General features: G+C 45.8%; 1 pseudogene; it reads left to right on the top strand.

Moving 5' to 3' along the window:
* The first annotated feature begins 6782 nt into the window (after positions 1-6782).
* On the top strand, positions 6783-15392 carry LOC122759565 (annotated as a pseudogene).
* Positions 15393-16722: the final 1330 nt, after the last annotated feature.

The raw sequence follows: 16722 nt of genomic DNA on the forward strand, positions 1-16722 counted from the left end.
CCACCCCCGTTCACCTGGGATTGTCAGGCAACCACCAAGAAACTCTTTTCACCTAATTAATGCACCCAGCATACCTGTGATTTTCGGTTATCCATGGCTTAAACTCCACAATCCTCACATAGACTGGTCCTCAGTAGTCATTTCACAATGGAGCTCTCATTGCCATGCTGTTTGTCTCAGATCTGCCTTGCCTGTAACTGAGTGTAACCCCCCCTGTTTCTGAGTTTCCAGACCTGTCAGGAGTGCCTTCAGAGTACATGAACCTTAAGGAGGTGTTTAATAAGGCTCAGGCCACCTCCTTACCCCCGCATCGCCCCTATGACTGTGCCATAGATCTCCTGCCCGGCACATCTCCCCCTAGGGGTCGCATTTTCTCTTTGTCCGCTCCAGAAACCCAAACCATGGAGAAGTACATAAATAACTCGTTGGCAGCAGGCCTCATCCGGCCCTTCTTCGTCCCCTGCTGGGGCCGGATTCTTCTTTGTAGAGAAAAAGGACAAGTCGTTGCGCCCCTGCATTGATTATCGAGGTCTGAATGAAATAACCGTGAAGAACAGGTACCCTCTCCCACTCATCTCCTCTGCTTTCGAACCTTTACAAGGGGCCACTGTGTTTTCCAAACTTGACCTTAGGAACGCATACCACCTGGTGCGCATTCGAGAAGGGGATGAGTGGAAAACAGGCTTCAACACTCCTCGGGGTCATTATAAGTATGCCCTTTGGACTCACTAATGCCCCTGCAGTTTTCCAGGGCTTAGTGAATGATGTGCTCAGGGACCTGCTCAATTCCTGTGTTTTTGTTTATTTGGACGATATTTTAATTTTTTCAAAGTCCAAACAGGAGCATGTCCAGCATGTGCGGTGTGTTCTCCAGAGGCTCCTGGAGAACAGATTATATGTGAAGGCTGAGAAATGTGCATTTCATGTCTCAGAAGTGTCTTTTCTCTGCTTCATCGCCAAGGAGGGGAGCATCCAGATGGACCCCAGCAAAGTCAGTGCTGTCTTGGATTGGCCTCCTCCCACCTCCGGCAAGGAACTGCAACGGTTCTTGGGCTTCGCCAATTTCTATCAGCGGTTCATCAGGAACTACAGTGCCGTACAGGGCCCCTCACGGCGCTCACATCAATCAACTCCCCCTTTGTATGGTCCCCTGAGGCAGAGAAGTCGTTTGGTGAGCTAAAACATTTATTTACATCTGCTCCGATACTCACCTTCCCTGACCCCTCACTTCAGCTTGTTGTGGAAGTGGATGCTTCTGGTTCTGGAGCAGGGGCTGTCCTCTCTCAGCGGTCCACCAAGGACCAGAAACTTCACCCCTGTGCCTTTTTTTCCCACAAGTTATCTCCCACTGAGAGGAATTGCGACGTAGGGAACCGTAAACTGCTGGCCGTTAAGATGGCTTTGGAGGAATGGAGGCATTGGCTGGAAGGGGCGGAGCTACCATTTGTGGTATGGACTGACCACAAAAATTTGGAATATATCCGTTCTGCTAAAAGACTGAACTCTCGTCAGGCCAGGTGGGCCTTGTTCTTCAACCGGTTCAACTTCGTCCTCTCCTATTGCCTGGGGTCCAAAAACACCAAACCAGATGCCTTCTCACGACAGTTCCAGGCTGGGAGCTCCCCGATCGAACCAGAGGCGATTTTCCCTTCTGCTTGTGTGGTGGGCGCCATCACCTGGCCTTTGGAGGACATGGTCAAACAGGCAGGTTCTCAGTTCCCTGCTCCTAGCAAATGCCCCAATAACTGTCTCTTTCTTCCAGACGACCTTCGCTCCCAGGTTCTTCAGCGGGGGCATTCCTCACCCCTAGCCTGCCACCCTGGGGTCACACGCACCCTGGCGCTCCTCAAACAGCGGTTCTGGTGGGCGACCATGGAGAGGGATACCCGAGAGTTTGTTGCTGCCTGTCAGGTCTGCTGCCAGAACAAGAGTCTCAGCCAAGCTCCAGCTGGTCTGCTTCACCCCTTACCAGTCCCTAAGCGACCTTGGTCCCACATCTCCTTGGACTTTGTCACTGGACTTCCTCCCTCAGACGGTAACACAGTAATACTCACAGTAGTTTCTCAAAAACTGCTCACTTCATACCATTACCCAAGTTACCCTCTGCTAAACAGACTTCTGAACTCATGTTACAACATGTATTTTGTCTGCACAACCTCCCCAGAGACGTTGTTTCTGACCGGGGGCCCAAATTCACCTCTTGTTTTTGGCGTGAGTTTTGCAGTCTCCTTGGTGCCTCCGTCAGCCTATCTTCGGGCCTCCACCCACAGTCGAACGGCCAAACTGAGTGGATGAATCAGGAGATGGAGACAGCTCTGCGGTGCCTCTTGTCCAACAACCCTTCCTCCTGGTCCAAACAGCTGCTGTGGGTGGAATACGCCCACAACACCCTCCCAAGCTCCGCCACCGGACTTTCCCCCCTCCAGTGCTCTCAGGGGTATCAACCGCCACTGTTCCCGGCACAGGAGCAGGAGGCAGGTATGTTTGGTGGACTTTTCCTGTTGGACCAAAATAATAGATTATTTTCCACCACCACACAGATTTTTTTCCTTCCTCTGGACGAGCTGTGAGCGGGGAAGCTCACAGTGTGTTTAAAAAAAAGGTTTTGAGTTTTATGTTGATTAGATATATTTGGTCTGCAGATGTCAGTCTAGTTTACAGGTAGCCGGTAGTCAGTAAACAACCTTTTGATGGTCACATGATTACAAGCTGTACACTGAGGGTTCCTGCCCAAAAGCTATTCCATAACCTGTGGTTCAGTTAAATATATATAGCTGTAGATCTATGAGAGCTCTTTGAGAAACATTTAATGTCATGAAGAATGATTCATTACATTACATTACATTACATTACATGTCATTTAGCAGACGCTTTTATCCAAAGCGACTTACAAAAGTGCATTTAAACATTTGGGGACAAATAAAAGCTAGAAGTAAGTAATTCATTCAGTCTACTGCTATATCCTGCACATGAGGGTCGCGAGGAGCCAGACCCAATCCCAGCTGACATAAGACAAAAGGTTGGGTCAGACCCAGGACGGGTCACCAGACCAGCATACAGAGACAAACAACCATTCACTCTTCCATTCCATAAAGAAAGATCCATGAGGAAAACAACAGTGGATAGTAGGTCACCAATCACATCATAGTCCAGCTGGGCTTTGAATCTCCATTGTGTATAATAACAAATATCAAATCCAGTCTGTTCCGTCCACCTGACTTACCTCCATCTCAGCCTACAGAACTTCAACAGTTGGCATCTGATGAAGGTAAAAACACAGTGTGAGCAGCTTGCCTCTCTGATGTCCTGCCCACATTATCCTGTCCTCCTAGATCAACAGCTCCTCTCCAACAGACTTGGTTCCCACGTTGACAAATTCAATGTTTCCTTCTGTGCCCCTCTGCCAGTTATAATAGGGTACAGAGTTGCCTTTGACATCAAAGTCCACCTCCTCACCAGCAATCTGAAAGTTCACTTCCTGGAGGTAGTGTTGCAGCTTGAAAATTAGTCTTATTTTGTACTATTATTATTAATTCAATTTGTTCAAATCTGTTTTAGTGAGACACCTGATGTGGCATCCTAGGTTGGTGTGGTTACATGTGGTCTGCAGTTAGGAGGCCTTGAATGAACCGTCCAATTTTCTTAAACCTTATGGCAGTGAAATTCAATTATATTATACTTTTATAGCGCTAAATAATAACATACATTATCTGAAGTATCTGTACATAGTTAGACATAAACCTTTAAAATGTAATAGAGAAAAGAAACCCTACTATTCACACAATGAACAACCAATTGGCATCAGTGCAGAGAAAAAACTCCCCATTTAACAGGAAGAAGTCTCTGTACTGCCACCATATCAGCTCAACCCCCTTTGGCACCGGGCTGGCTCCAGGGGTTGGGGGCACAGCCCGAAGAGGCAATGTGGGTCCCCCTTCCCTTGGGCTCACCACCTGTGGGAAGGGCCATAGAGGTCGGGTGCAGTGTGAGTTGGGTGGTGGTCGAAGGCAAGGACCATGGTGGTCCAACCCTCGGCTGCAGAAGCGGTTGTAGGGACGTTAAACGTCACCTCTCTGGCGGGTAAGGAGCCTGAGCTGGTGCACGAGGTTGAGAGGTTCTGACTAGATAGTGTGTGTCGGGCTCGCCTCGACACACAGCTTGGGCTCTGGAACCAGTCTCCTTGAGAGGGTTGGACTCTTTTCCCCACTGGAGTTGCCCCTGATGAGAAGCACCGAGCTGGTGTGGGCTTACTTATTTCCCCCCTGGCTCGGGGCCTGTATTTGGGGTTCACCTTGGCAGACAAAAGGGTAATCTCCCTCTGCCTCCGGGTGCTAGAAAGTGCTCCTGCTGGGGATTCCCTCGTCCTGCTGGGAGACTTCACTGCTCATGTGGACAATGACAGTGAGACCTGGAGGGGTGTGATTGGGAGGAACGATCCCCCCAATCTGAACCCAAGTGGTGCTTTGTTGTTGGACTTCAGTGCTCGTCACGGATTGTCCATAACGAACACCATGTTCAAGCATAAGTGTGTCCATATGTGCACTTGGCACCAGGATTCGCAGTCTTGGACACTCTGGTGAAGAGAGGGGTGGAGCTGTCAACTGATCACCACCTGGTGGTGAGTTGGCTCAAATGGCAGGGGAAGATGCTGGTCAGACCTGGCAGAACTAAACGTATTGTGAGGGTCTGTTAGGAAGAGTTTCAACTCCCACTTCCGGCAGCACTTTGACTTAGATGGTGAGCTGCTGACCTTGACTTGGGACATTGTGGGTCGGTTGCGGTAATATTTCAAAGACCGTCTCAATCCTACTGACACACCTTCCAATGAGGAGCAGGGTCTGGGGATTCGGGGGTGGGCTCTCCTATATCTGGGGCTGAGGTTACTGAGGTGGTTAAAAAGCTCCTCGGTGGCAGGGCCCTGGGGATGGATGAGATTTGCCCGGGGGACCAGAGGGTGTGTTTCAACCACAGGGGACTCACACTCCTCAATGTCCCGGGTAAGATCTATTCGGAAGTCCCGGAGAGGAGGTTCCGTCGGACAGTCAAACCTCGGATTCAGGAGGAGCAGTGTGGTTTGGGATTGGGTCTCTGCATCTTGCTGACGATGTGGTCTTGTTTGCTTCATCATGCCATGATTTTCAAATCTCAGCCGGGTGTGAAGCAGTGAGAATCAGCACCTCCAGTGCATCTCGGGGTCTTGTTCACGAGTGACGGCAGATCGACAGACTTATCGGTGCGGCATCTCTAGTAATGCGGGCTCTGCATCGGTCTGTCTTGGTAGATCTACTTACCTATCCTCACCTATGGTGACAAGCTGTGGGTAGTGACTAAAAGAACGGGATTGCAGATACAAGCGGCTGAAATGGATGTCCTCCGCTGGGTCTCTGGGCACTCCCTTAGAGATAGGGTGAGAAGCTTGGTCATTCGGGGGAGGCTCAGAGTAGAGCTGCTACTCCTCCACATCAAGAGGTCTCTAGGTTGGCCTGGGAACGCCTCTGTATTCCCCCAGAAGTGCTGGATGAAGTGGCCGGGGAGAGGGAAGTCTGGGCTTCTCTGCTCAAGCTGCTACCTCTGCGACCTGACTAGGTCCTTAAGGAATGATGGGACCTGATCATTAAGTGCTTTTCAATCTAAAGTAGCATTTTATTGTGACTAGCCCACAGAGACAATCAAAGAAATTATTTGATTGAGAAAAATTGTGGTTAAATTCTGGCTTTACTGGCAGAGGGACACAGTGAGCGTCAGGTGGCTTCTATCCTTAAAATGTCTAAGACGGTGGTTCATAAGAACAAGATCAAGCAGCAAACATTGGGGACAAAGAAGCTACAGACCAGAATAGGGAGAAAACAACTCTCCACTGATGACCGTCAACTCATTTGTGGTTTCTCTTATGTGGTTTCACTCATTTCTGCCTTAAGTCCCGCCTCTCTTGGTGTGTTAGATTTATCGTCGGGACGGGAACTAGCTGGTTCATAGTTCACACACTACAGAGTTTTGACATATTTTCCATTACTGTCACTTTTGGACATATGGAAGCCCAAAGTTTTCAATGTTGATAATAAAATATAAGACATTAATTATCATATCAACAAGCTGTGTTGAATATCTATGTGAAATAATTGAGATTAGCATTCATTTTCACAGATACAATGTTTATTTCATTAGTCATGTTTGTTCCAATTTTATTAAGTTTTTATTTCTGCTAAAATTGTAACAGTATTGTATTTTTTAATTAATTACTGTATATTATTGTCATGCAGGAAAGAGATTTGTTTATTTTTTTCAGGGAGCATTTTTATTTCAGTGACCTCTGACATTTGGCGTGTAGCTTAGACGTATAACGGAATGTTTATTTATATTTCAAAGGGTTTGCTTATGGAAAACATTTTATCTTATATGCTATAATGCTTTGGTGGAAACCCAATTACATCACAGAAACAATATTGAGATATATATTGAGTATCGCCATTCAGCTACATATGAATTTTAGTCCATATCGCCCAGCGCTAGTACACAGTGAAAAACAACTGGAATTTCTATAGACCTTAGTATAATTAAATATTTCAGGTGATCATTTTGAAGAAAATACTTGTTTAACAAAGTCAGGTCATGTTTGTCAGTCAGTGTGCATTTCGGACTTTCTGGTATCACTTCAGTAGGTCCTTCCCCCCCTTGGCTTGTCTGATCACAACTTGGTCCAGCTGACTCCCAGGTATGTCCCTGTAGTGAAGAGGCTTCCTGTTGCCACCCGCTCAGTGAGAAGGAGTCCACAGAAGGCTGATATGCGCCTGCAGGACTGCTTTGAGTCTACTGATTGGGATGCGCTCTGCTTGCCACATGGGGAGGACATCAACTCCATGACAGACTGCATCACAGATTACATCAGGTTCTGTGAACACACGGTTCTCCCTGCCCGGACTGTCCATTGCTTTCCCAACAACAAACCTTGGATTACCAGAGATCTGAAGACTTTCCTCAACAAAAAGAAAGTGGTCTTCAGACAAGGGGACCAGGACGAGCTGAGGAAGGTACAGTGTGACCTTAATGAGAAGCTGAGGCAGAGCAAAGACACCTACAGGAGGAAGCTGGAGTCCAAACTCCAGCAGAATGACACGAGGGAGGTATGGTCCGGAATGAAGACCATAACTGGATTCAACGTGAAGGAGAAACCGAGAGAGGTAGAATTTATGCCATTCCTTAATTATTGCACTATTTTCTTCCCACTGTTGCACATTTAATGGTTACATTACATTTAATGTAATGTAGATGACATTCGCTCTTCTTTCTCAACCCCACCTCCTGTTCTCACCACTCTACCAACCACACATTCAGCTCCTTCTCTATCCTCTTTCTCCCCTCTATCTCAGGATCAAGTTCTTTCCCTAATAACCTCTGCCCGCCCCACCTCCTGCCCCCTTGACCCTATCCCCTCTCACCTTCTTCAGTCAATTGCTTCTGATCTTCTTCCTTTCCTCACCCACCTCATTAACACATCTCTGTCATCTGGTTGCTTTCCGGACTCTCTTAAAGAGGCCAGAGTGACCCCCCTCCTTAAAAAACCCACCCTTGACCCGTCTGAAGTAAATAACTACAGACCTGTCTCTCTTCTTCCTTTTCTCTCCAAAACTCTGGAGCGCGCTATCTTTAATTAACTCTCCTCCTACCTTCACCGGAACAACCTTCTTGATCATCTTCAGTCTGGTTTTAAAGCAGGTCACTCGACTGAAACTGCACTTCTTGCTGTCACTGAGCAACTCCACTGAGCTTTGACCTAGTTTCTATTGAGCCATCACCAGTTATGAAGTTTCATTGGCTACAGGGGAGTGGCCAACACAGATGTAAGATAGTCCTTTATTTGTCCCATAACCAACCAGCTCCTAATCAGGAGCTTCAGCAGCAGACTATTCAAACGAAGACTCAGGAAGACAAAGATAAAGGAGTCTAAACCGGAGTCTAACAAGGAGGCTATTGAGGCTAAGTACCTGTCTGCAGTTGTTTTCTACCTTTCACATATGTGCACTTTTTCCATTCCTGTTCATGTTTCTTCTCGTAGATGTTAAAAACTTCACATTCACTCACAGCATCACGGTAATCTGTCCTCACTTATCTATCCCACCCGCTCCACACACATCCAACACCTTGTTGCAGGGGCCCTTTGGAACTGCCAGTCAGCTACCCACAAGACTGAGTTAATCTCTGGCTTGGCTACAGAGCAATGCCTGGAATTCCTTGCTCTCACTGAGACTTGGATAACACCCTCCAACACAGCCACCCTGCGGCTCTCTCCTCCGCCCACTCCTTCTCCCACACACCCAGATCCACTGGCAGAGGTGGCGGGACAGGTCTGCTCATCAACCCCAACTGGACTTTCACTCTTTACCCACTTCCACACTGCTCTTCACAGTCGTTTGAATTTCATGCTGTAACTGTAACTCACTCAGTAAAACTAATCATTATTGTCGTCTACCGTCCACCAGGCCCATTGCGACACTTCTTGGAGGAACTAGATGTCCTCCTCTCAAACATCCCAGAAAATGGCCCACCACTTGTTCTTCTTTCCCATGGTTGTCTGACTCAGTGCGTGCTGAGAGAGCCACGATACGGGAAGCAGAAAGGAAATGGAGGAAATCAAAACACCCTGATGACCTGCTTTTCTATCATTCTCTTCTCTCCAACTTCACTGCCTCTATCTCTGCAGCCAAACAATCTTTCTATCAGACTAAAATTCAATCCTCTTTCTCTAACCCCAAAAAACTTTTCTTGATCTTCTCTAACCTCCTTGACCCCCCCACTCCCCCTCTTCCCTTCTACCAATTCACTTTGTCAACTACTTCACAAAAAAGTAGATGACATTCGCTCTTCTTTCTCAACCCCACCTCCTGATCTCACCTCTATCTCATGATCAAGTTCTTTCCCTAATAACCTCTGACCGCCCCACCCCCTACCCTTGACCTTATCCCTTCTCATCTTCTTCAGTCAATTGATTCTGATCTTCTTCCTTTCCTCACCTATCTCATTAACACATCTCTATCATCCGGACTCTCTTAAAGAGGCCAGAGTGACCCCCCTCCTTAAAAAACCCACCCTTGACCCGTCTGAAGTAAATAATTACAGACCTGTCTCTCTTCTTCCTTTTCATTCCAAAACTCTGGAGCGTGCTATCTTTAATCAACTCTCCCCCTACCTTGACCGGAACAACCTTCTTGATCCTCTTCAGTCTGGTTTTAAAGCAGGTCATTCGACCGAAACTACACTTCTTGCTGTCACTGAGCAACTCCACACTGCCAGGGCTCCCTTTCTCTCCTCTGTACTCATCCTCTTGGACCTTTCTGCAGCGTTTGACACAGTTAACCACCAGAACCTTACTTCCTCCCTTCAAGAACAAGGTGTCTCAGGCTCTGCAGTTACCCTACTCTTATCCTATCCTATACATTCAAAGAAACAATGCAACCTTTATTTAACTCAGTGCCATATGTCAGTACATCTGAAAGTACTTTTTGTGATTTTACTCCCTCCCTCATGAATAACCTTGTTGATTGTACAGCAGCCTCACTGCGTACTACATTAGATCGTGTTGCCCCTCTGAAAAAGAAAGTGGTGAATCAGATGAGACGAGCACCATGGTTTAACTCCAATGCTCTTAAACAGACATTACGTAGATTAGAAAGAAAATGGCGTTCCAAATAAAAATAATCATAGATTTCTTTTCAGCACTGCAGCCAGGCTGACAGAGCCACAGCTACACTGAACCATCTATTCCTTTAACACTGAGCAGTGATGACTTTATGAACGTCTTTGTGAATAAAATAACATCAATTAGAGAAAAAATTGATCATTTCCTCCCTCATATTGGGACTGACTCATCTTCTAGCACAAGAGCTTTAGAAGCACCAGGTGGACAGTTAGACAGTTTCTCCCCTATAGATCTCCCTGAGTTAACATCATTAGTTTCATCATCTAAGCCATCAACCAGCCGTCAGTTAGATCCTATCCCCACCAAACTGTTTAAAGATGTGTTTCCTTTAATTAATAGCTCTATTTTAACTCAAATTAATCTATCCTTGTTAACTGGATATGTGCCCCAAATGTTTAAAATAGTTATTCAACCCCTTCTCAACCCAGATATTTTAGCTAATTACCGACCTATATCTAATCTTCCCTTTGTTTCTGAAATCTTAGAAAAGGCAGTTGCTAATCAATTATGTGAATATATGCGCATTAATGGCCTGTTTGAAGATTTTCAGTCAGGTTTTAGATTAAACCATACCACAGAAACAGCACTAGTTAAAGTTAGTAATGATCTTCTTTTAGAATAGAACGGAATAGAATAGAATAGAATAGAATAGAATAGAAATACTTTATTCATCCCAAGGGGAAATTGTTTTAACATAGCAGTAATACAAACAAATATTATAAACATAAAATGTAAAATGTGGGGAAAAAAATAGCGCAATAATAAAGGAGTGGCATAATGGAGTGCAATGTCATACTGTATGTCACGGAGAGAAAATGTGCATTGTGCAAATGAGCAGTTTTTTGTTTTTTGTTGTACTATTACAGAGAGTTATTGTAAGTTTTGATGGCTGATGGCGGTATGACTTCCTGAATCGGTCCTTGTGACAGCGGAGCTGTCTGAATCTCTCGGAGAATGTGCTCTCCTGGGCCTGGAGGATGTGGTGGAGAGGATGATCGGGGTTATCTATGATGGAAAAAAGTTTATTCAGCATCCTCCTCTCCACCACCATTTCCACTGTGTCCTGTTTGCAGCCGATGATGGAGCCGGCCTTCTTTATCAGTTTGTTGAGTCTGTTAGTTTCACCGGCTCCAATGCTGCTCCCCCAGCACACCACAGCAAAGAACAGTGCACTGGCCACAACAGACTGGTAAAATAACTCCAACATCTTGCTGCATACATCAAAGGATCACAGCCTCCTCAGAAAGAAGAGTCTGCTCATCCCCTTCCTGTACACAGCACTGGTGTTAGCCTTCCTGTCCTGTCTGTTGTTCAGCCTCACACCAAGGAATTTGTATTCCTCAATGTCCATCTCAATGTCCTCCCCCAGTACCCTCAAAGGTTGTGGAGCTGTCCTCTTCCTCCTGAAGTCCACCACCATCTCCTTGGTCTTGGTCACATTCAGAATCACGTGGTTCTCACTGGCCCACTTCACAAAGTCAGCAACCACTGTCCTGTACTCCCCCTCCTGTCCATCCCTCATACACCCCACCACCGCAGAGTCATCAGAGAACTTCTGCAAGTGGCATGACACAGGGTCATATTTAAAGTCTGAGGTTTATATGGTGAACAGGAAGGGGGACAGCACAGTTCCCTGTGGGGCTCCTACATCACTAACCACCACATCAGACAAACCACAACCCAGTCGGACAAACTGTGGTCTGCCTGTCAGGTAGTGAGTGATCCAGGAGATGGTGGGCATGTCCACCCCCACCACCTTCAACTTCTCTCCCAGTAATAGTGGCTGGATGGTGTTGAAAGCACTGTGGAAATCAAAGAAAGTTATTCTCACAGTGCCTCCAGCACCATCCAGGTGAGATTGAGCTCGATGCAGCAGATAGATGAGGGCGTCATCCACCCCCAGGTTGGGCTGATAAGCAAATTGAAGCGGGTCCAGTGAGGACTTTACCTGCAGTCTGAGGTGGGCCAAGACCAGCCGCTCCAGCACCTTCATCACATGGGACGTCAGAGCCACTGGGCGGTAGTCCCTAGGTTCACAAGATGCTGATGACTTTGTCTTGGGGACAGGAACCAGGCATGATGTCTTCCACAGCACTGGGACCATCCCCTGTTGGAGGCTCAGGTTGAAGAGGTGCTGCAGGATCACAGCCAGCTGGGTAGCACAAGCCCTCAGTAGCCTGGAGCAAAGACCCTCCGGGCCTGCAGCCTTGTTCTGCTGCAGTCTCTCCAGCTGTCTTCTGACCTGGGTGGTTGTCACGGAGGGGGGTGGCAGGAGGTGGTGGGGGAGAGGTGGAGCGGTGGAGGGGAGGTGATACAGTGTCCAAGCGGTGCTCCAGGGGGGGCAGACGGGGGAGAGGTAGAGGCAGGGGGGGAGGGAGGGAGGTGTGACGTGTGGGGGAAGCAGTAGGGGGCTGTGTGGAAGACTGTGAGCTGAACCTGTTGAAGAAGAGGTTCAGCTGATTAGCCCTCTCGATAGAGCCCTCTGTCGATTTCTTATTCACGTTAAATCCAGTGATGGTCTTCACCACACCTCCCTCATGTCATTCTACTGGAGTTTGGACTCCAGCTTCCTCCAGCTTCCTTTTTGTTGAGGAGAGTCTTCAGATCTCTGGTAAAACCAAGGTTTGTTGCTGGGAAAGCAATGGACAGTCCGGGCAGGGAGAACCGTGTGTTCACAGAACCTGATGTAATCTGTGATGCAGTCTGTCATGGAGTTGATGTCCTCCCCATGTGGCAAGCAGAGCGCATCCCAATCAGTAGACTCAAAGCAGTCCTGCAGGGCCATGTAGGCCTCCTGTGTACTCCTCCTTCTCACTGGGCGGGTGGCAACAGGAAGCCTTTTCACTACAGGGACATACCTGGGAGTCAACTGGACCAAGTTGTGATCAGACAAGCCAAGGGGGGGAAGGGCAGTGGCTGTGTATGCATCCCTAGCATTTACATACAAAAGGTCAATTGTTTTATTGTCTCTGGTGGGGCAGTCAATATATTGGTGGACGGTTGGTAAAACAGAGTCCAGGTTGGTGTGGTTAAAATCCCCAGTGATGGTGATAAATTCAGTGGGACAATTCAATTCAATTCAATTTTATTTGCATAGCGCCAAATCATAACATACATTATCTCAAGGCACTGTACATAGACAACATCAAGGAGAGCAGAGAAACCCAACAGTTCACACAATGAGCAAGCACTAGGCATCAGTGGAAAGAAAAAACTCCCTCTTAACAGGAAGAAATCTCTGACAGAACCAGGCTCAGAGATGTGCGGTCATCTGCCTCGACCAGTTGAGGTGAAAGGAAAAATGGGGGACAGTGGAGAGGTGGGGGACAGAAAATGGGGGGAGAGAAAGGACAAGAGGGAGATGAGGGAGAGACAGAAGAGAGAGAGAGGGAGACCAGCAGCAGATACACAACAACTGTATCAGGTTACAAGTTTATACAGTTACTGATATCGACTTTTTAATTGCAAAATAATAATAATGGTGATGATGAGCGTAGCCTCGGAAACTGGATCTTGATGCTGCAACCTGCATCATGAGAATACAGAGAGAGAGAGAGGGAAGGAAGGAAAGACACAAACTAGGGAGAGAAAGAGACAAGGTTAATGACATATAAAAAGTCATATTCATACCCTGAGTGTGAGAGAGTGAATCACTTGCACCACAGGAAAATCCCCCAGCAGTCTCGGTCTATAGCAGCATAACTAAGAGATGGTCCAGGTTTCCCAGAACTCGCTCCAACCATAAGCTTTATCAAAAAGGAAAGTTTGAAGTCTAACTTTAAATACAGAGAGCGTATCCGTCTACCGAACTGTCATTGGAAGCTGGTTCCACAGGAGAGGAGCCTGGTAACTGAAGGCTCTGCCTCCCATTCTACTCTTACAGACTCTGGGAACCACAAGTAAACCTGTATTTTGTGACCTAAGTGGTCTATTAGGGTGATAGGGTAAGACTAGGTCTTTCAGGTATGAAGGGGCCTGACCATTAAGTGCTTTGTACGTGAGGAGGAGGATTTTAATTGAATTCTAAACTGTGGGTGGAGCCAGTGTAGAGAAGCTAACACTGGAGTTATATGGTCTCTCTTTCTTGTTCCTGTCAGAACTCGTGCTGCAGCATTTTGAATTAACTGAAGGGTTCTAACAGACTTGTTGGAACATCCTGATAATAAGGAGTTACAGTAATCTAATCTAGATGTAACAAAAGCATGAACTAGTTTTTCAGCACCCTGTAAAGACAGAATGTTTCTAATTTTCATAATGTTCCGCAGGTGGAAGAAGGCTGTTCTGGAAATGAGTTTTATGTGTGAATCAAATGACATTTCCTGGTCAAAAGTAACTCCAAGGTTCCTCACAGTGGAACTGGAAGCCACGGTGATGTCATCTAAAGTAACAATGTGGTCAGAAAGTTTTTCTCTGAGGTGTTTAGGGCCGAGTATAATGACCTCAGTTTTATCTGAGTTTAAAAGTAGAAAGTTACAGGTCATCCAGGACTTAATGTCTCTGAGACATTCCTGGAGTTGAACAACCTGATTTTTTCATCCGGCCTCATCGATAGATATAGCTGTGTGTCATCTGCATAACAATGAAAGTGTATGTTATGCTTTCTAATAATGTTCCCTAGAGGAAGCATATATAAGGTAAAAAGTATAGGCCCAAGCACTGAGCCTTGTGGAACTCCACAATTAACTTTTGTTTGTAGTGAGGCTTTATCATTAACATGAACGAACTGGAATCTATCAGATAAGTATGATTTAAACCAGCAGAGGGCAGCACCTGTGATACCAAGAGTCTGCTCCAATCTCTGCAGTAGAATATCATGATCAATGGTGTCAAAAGCAGCACTAAGATCTAACAGGACAAGTAAAGAAACTAGACCATTATCTGACGCCAAGAGAAGATCATTACTAACTTTAACTAGTGCTGTTTCTGTGCTATGGTTTAATCTAAAACCTGACTGAAAATCTTCAAACAGGCCATTAATGCGCAGATATTCACATAATTGATTGGCAACTGCCTTTTCTAAGATTTTAGAGACAAAGGGAAGATTAGATATCGGTCGGTAATTAGCTAAAATATCTGGGTCAAGGGTCGCTTTTTTTAGAAGGGGTTTAATAACTGCTACTTTAAACGTTTGGGGCACATATCCAGTTAATAAGGATAGATTAATTTGAGTTAATATAGAGCTGTTAATTAAAGGAAACACATCTTTAAACAGTTTGGTGGGGATAGGATCTAACTGACAGGTTGATGGCTTAGATGATGAAACTAATGATGTTAACTCAGGGAGATCTATAGGGGAGAAACTGTCTAACTGTGCACCTGGTGCTTCTAAAGCTCTTGTGCTAGAAGATGAGTCAGTCCCAATATGTCTACTGCTGCTGCTGCATCAGATAATGGTCTAGTTTATCTACTTGTCCTGTTAGATCTTAGTGCTGCATTTGACACCATTGGTCATAATATTCTACTGCAGAGATTGGAGCAGACTCTTGGTATCACAGGTGCTGCCCTCTGCTGGTTTAAATCATACTTATCTGATAGATTCCAGTTTGTTCATATTAATGATAAAGCCTCACTACAAACAAAAGTTAATTGTGGAGTTCCACAAGGCTCAGTGCTTGGGCTGATACTTTTTACCTTATATATGCTTCCTCTAGGGAACATTATTAGAAAGCACAACATACACTTTCATTGTTATGCAGATGACACACTATATTTATCAATGAGGCCGGATGAAATAAATCAGGTTGTTCAACTCCAGGAATGTCTCAGAGACATTAAGTCCTGGATGACCTATAACTTTCTACTTTTAAACTCAGAAAAAACTGAGGTCATTATACTCGGCCCTAAACACCTCAGAGAAAAACTTTCTGATCACATTGTCACTTTAGATGACATCACCCTGGCTTCCAGTTCCACCTTGGAGTTACTTTTGACCAGGAAATGTCATTTGATTCACACGTAAAACTAATTTCCAGAACAGCCTTCTTCCACCTGCGGAACATTATGAAAATTAGATACATTCTGTCTTTAAAAGATGCTGAAAAACTACAGTTTAGAATTCAATTTAAAATTACATTACATGTCATTTAGCAGACGCTTTTATCCAAAGCGACTTACAAACGTGCATTTAAACATTTGGGTACAAATAAGCGCTAGAAGTAAGTAAGAGCTTCAAGTAGATCAAACTATGAAGTGCTAGTCTTAAGTGCGATGTACAAGTGTTTTTTTTTGTCGTCTAGTCGAGGTAAAGTCGGAATAAATGTGTTTTTAGGCGGGGGAAGACGTGGAGGCTTTCAGCTGTCCGGATGTCGATGGGGAGATCATTCCACCATTTTGGAGCGAGGACAGTGAACAGTCTCGAGTTCTGCGAGTGCCTCTGCGATCCTCTCAGTGAGGGGGCAGCGAGCCGGTTTGCCGATGCAGAGCAGAGTGGGCGGGCTGGGGTGTAGGTTTTGATCATGTCCTGGATGTAGGCTGGACCGGATCCGTTTGTAGCATGGAACGCAAGCACTAGAGTCTTGAAGTGGATGCAAGCAGCTACAGGAAGCCAGTGAAGGGTTCCTGTAGCTGTACATAGAGAACATCAAGGAGAGCCTCACGTACAAAGCATTTAATGGTCAGGCCCCTTCATACCTGAAAGACCTAGTCTTACCCTATCACCCTAATAGACCACTTAGGTCACAAAATACAGGTTTACTTGTGGTTCCCAGAGTCTGTAAGAGTAGAATGGGAGGCAGAGCCTTTAGTTACCAGGCTCCTCTCCTGTGGAACCAGCTCCCAATGATAGTTTGGGAGGCGGACACTCTCTCTGTATTTAAAGTTAAACTTAAAACTTTCCTTTTTGCTAAACGTTTTATATGTCATTAACCTTGTCTCTTTCTCTCGATAGTTTGTGTCTTTCCTTCCTTCTCCCTCTCTCTCTCTCTCTGTATGCTCATCATGCAGGTTGCGGGATCAAGATCCAGTTTTCGAGGCTACCCATATCATCACCATTATTATTGTGCTATAATTAAAAAGTCGATATCATTAAC

This window comes from Solea senegalensis, linkage group LG18, assembly GCF_019176455.1.
Source record: "Solea senegalensis isolate Sse05_10M linkage group LG18, IFAPA_SoseM_1, whole genome shotgun sequence".
In the NCBI taxonomy this organism is placed as follows: Eukaryota; Metazoa; Chordata; class Actinopteri; order Pleuronectiformes; family Soleidae; genus Solea; species Solea senegalensis.